The sequence below is a fragment of the Humulus lupulus genome, chromosome 1 (assembly GCF_963169125.1).
Source record: "Humulus lupulus chromosome 1, drHumLupu1.1, whole genome shotgun sequence".
Classification (NCBI taxonomy): Eukaryota; Viridiplantae; Streptophyta; class Magnoliopsida; order Rosales; family Cannabaceae; genus Humulus; species Humulus lupulus.
In genome coordinates, this window is record NC_084793.1 from 97,879,474 (window position 1) to 97,883,630 (window position 4,157).

The following is a 4,157-nucleotide window of genomic DNA, read 5'->3' on the forward strand; positions in this document are numbered from 1 at the left end:
AATGATTCATGAGAGAAATGAGATCTCAACTTAATACGCTTCCTCCAGTACCAACTAACATCAGATTGTAGATTATAAGACCAGAAACTTTTCCCTTTGAGATATATATTAGCTACCCATTTGACCCATAAAGAGTCCTATTTAGAAGAAACAGCCCAAATATATTTGGCCATCAATAAAATATTCCATTTAGATCCTTCTTTAAAACCAATCCCTCCCAAACTTTTGGGTAAACACACCTGATCCCAAGATGATAAATGCACTCTGCTACGGCTGCCTTTAACTCCCCAAAGAAAATTCCTGCATAATCTATCAATCTCCTGAATAACTCTTTGAGGGAGCAAAAATATACTCATCCAATAAGTCCTAATACCCAACAAAACAGAATGTATGAGTTGAGATCTTCCTGCAAAAGAAAGATGTCTACTAGACCAAGTATGTAATCTATTTTGAACTTTTTTAAGAATTAAACCACAATCCTCAGCCTTCCACTTAGTTGGTCTAAGACATAATCCCAGATATTTTAAAGGGAAGGATCCCTCCTCAATCTTCAAGCTATCCATGATTCTTTTCCTTTCATCCAAATGAACACCACCAAAGTAGATGTGAGACTTAGATAAGTTCACTACAAGACCAGAAACCTGACTGAAATTTCAAAAACCATCAAACAGAATCTGAACTGAAGTATAGGAACCCTTACAAAAGAGTATGAGATCATTCGCAAAGCAAAGATTGACAAGATTCATGTGTTTAAAATGAGGATGAAATCTGAAATCCTTGTGTTGGGCAGCTAGAACCAGTAAACGAGTTAGATACTCCATGATCAATACAAAAAGCAGAGGAGATATGGGGTCTCCTTGCCGCAAGCCTTTCATCCCACTGAACCCTCCATGAAGTCTGCCATTCAATAATAAAGAGTAAGAAGCCCCTTTCAAACAGACCATGATCCAATGTATAAAACGACTAGGGAAACAGTAGGCGTTCAGTAGGTCTTCCAAGAAATACCAGTCAACGGAGTCATGTGCTTTGCTTATATCCATCTTAACCAAACACCTATTTGAGATATTCTTCCTAGAATAACCTTTGAGAAGATCTTGGAGAATGAAGATATTATGGGCCAACGATCTTTGCTTAATGAAAGCACCCTGATTCTGATGAGTAAGAAAAGGAAGAACAGAAGACAATCTCACACACATCATCTTCGAAATACACTTGTATAAGGTGTTACAACAAGATATTGGTCTATAATCTATTGTTGTGGAAGGAGTATCTGTTTTAGGGATAAGGGTAATAATTGATCTGTTAAAGGAATTAGGTAAGCAGCCAGAATAAAAAAAATTCAGCACAGTAGAGGCTATCTCATCCCCCAAATCTTTCCACATATACTTGAAAAATCCCGAACCAAACCCATCAGGACCAGGACTTTTAACAGAATGAATGCTAAACATGGCCATTTTAATATCCTTCTTCGAAAAAGGCCTAATCAAACTGAGTTGCTGGTCTAAACTCAAAATGTTGCCAACCTTAAAACAATCTAGCTGAATCCTAGAAGTAGCAGAGCTAGGACTGCCGAGAAAATCTTTAAAGTGGTTAATAAAATGATTAACCACATCATCATAACAATCAACAATATTGCCTTGATCATCCAAATAAGCAGTGATTCTATTAAAAGCTGACCTCTGTTTTAAAGTAGCATAAAAATAAGATGTATTGTCATCTCCAAATCTCAACCAAGTAACTTTACTCATTTGCCTGAGAAAACTCTCATGCATCTTTGAACAGTGATTAAACTCTGAACATGCTACTTGTTCTGCTTGCTGTAACTCGATAGATTGAGGTTGCTGTTGAAGCAAAAATTGTGCTTGTTGAAATTTTTCCTTGGCTTCTAAATATCTATCTGTGATATCTCCAACTTTCCTCTTATTAAACTGAATCAACATTGACTTCAATCTGTTTAATTTATGAATAATTCCCAGCAGATCAAATCGGAACCCCTTAATACACCAACTTTTAAGAACAATATCTCTGAATTCCTCATGTTTTGTCCACATGTTGAAGAATTTAAAAGGGTTCACCCCTTAAATTTGACTAATAACAGGTTTAATAACACAGTAACAATGGTCAGATATAACATCCCAGTTAAAGTGAGCCTCTGAATTTGGGAAAGCCTCAGCCCAAGCTTCATTACTGAAAGCCCTATCCAGTTTAGAAAATATGCGAGACCCTTCTTTCTGCTTATTAGACCAAGTATAATGAGCACCAATCCTACGGATTTCAAACATCGAACAGTTAGCTCTCCAAGTACAAGCATCTTCCATTTCCATGTCAGTTATAGGTCTACCACCAATTCTATCATCAAAATAAAAAATAGCATTAAAATCACCAGCCACTAGCCAAGGTTGGACAGGAAAGCTCAAAGAGTCCATGGCTTGCCAAAGTCTCTTCCTCTCCTCAATTTGGTTCCTGCCATATATTACTGTCAAACAGAACTGCTTCATAATTCCCATGATCTTCACAGTACAATGAATAAACTGGTCCTCCACACCAAGCACTGAAATTTTAATTAAATCTCCTTTCCAAACCAGCAGAATTTGCCCTTCTACAATCGGGACAGAAAAAACTCCCAATCCCTGAAAACAGAAGACATCATTTCCCTGGACACGTGGCAAGTGATCCCTGGACACGTGGCTGACACCTGGAAACGTTCTGCTAGAGTATCGACCAGAAGATGCATTAGAAGCAGTTAGCGGCCCAGTCTTACCTGCGACCAGGCTGGTCGATAGTTCCACATACAAAGCAACATTTATGAGAAGATCTTTGTGAATCCCGAATTTATCTCACACAATCTCCTGAATATCCGGTTATTCGGGAAAGAATATCTGTAACAATCTTTTGTAATCCCCCTTGAGCCTATAAATAGCGAGAGATAGCTCAAGGAAGGGACTTTTTGGCTTTTGAATCATTTGAGACTATAGTAATTCTCCTAGTAATATTGTATTGTTCTTCAGAGGTTAGTGAAACTCATTGAACTCTAGTTCTTTGATCACCCTTCTGATTCATAGATCAATATCAGTCTAAGTGGACGTAGGTCATTACCAGATCTTGGGGCCGAACCACTATAAAACACTGTGTCTTATTTACTTTTGTCATTACGTTCTTCTCATTATATTCATTCATATCAAGCATATTCTGACTCCGTGTCAGTTGGCCAAATCTTGGGTCAACATTCTGGTGCTTTCATTGAGAGCTTGACATATCATTGCTGAGAAAAACCGATGGCGAAAGCTACAAAGAAAACTGGACAGGCCGCTGCTGCACCGTCAAACCCGCCACCTCCTCCTCCTCCTCCTGCAAGCGTGGCGGAGGATGAGCCACATCTGGATTTTGAGGAGGAAGAGATGGATGATGCAACGCTGAAGAGTACCCTGGGCGCGTTGCAAGAAGAGCTGGCTAATCTGAGAGCCAGTCAGGAGACTGCTGCCGGAGTTGTGGTACGGCAGCAGCAAGAGATTGAACGACAGCGGGCGGAGCTAAGCGAAAGGCAGGCGGAGATGGACCGCCGCTAGAACGAAGCCATGGCAGCTCTCGAGGCGGCCTTGCAGCTGGCAAGGAATCGGCCCGCACCTGCTTCGCAACCTGACCAACCTAGCGACGGACCACCCCAGAGGGGTCCTAATCGGAGCCCACCGATCCAGCCTTCAAGTCCGCAAAGGCCCGAGCAGCCTCAAGCGCCCCATGACGACGCCCCGCTGGACCCTAAGGCACATCCACCATCCCAAGCTGCTCGGGGTAATCCCCCGCAACAGAGGCAGAATAGGGCCGAGCATCAGCCTCGCAGTCCTAGACGCCGTAGGGATGATGGGCCAAACCTACCGAACAGAGGTCAATATCCCCCTGGTAACAAAAGGGACTCAGAGTTAGGCTCTGCGGTCCAGGTTCCCCCACGGTACGATGATGCACGGGGACACCACGACCAGCACAGGCCGCCCTCTAACGCTCGGGACGGTTCAGCCAGGAATAGAAATCGAGGGAACAGTCGATCCCACCATATCCAGTCGAGGTTCAGGGATGTACATGGATATAATGAGGCTGACTCAGGCAAAGGGAACGCTGGCCGAAGGAATGAAGAAAGAGGTGAAGGCAAGAGCCAGGTACCT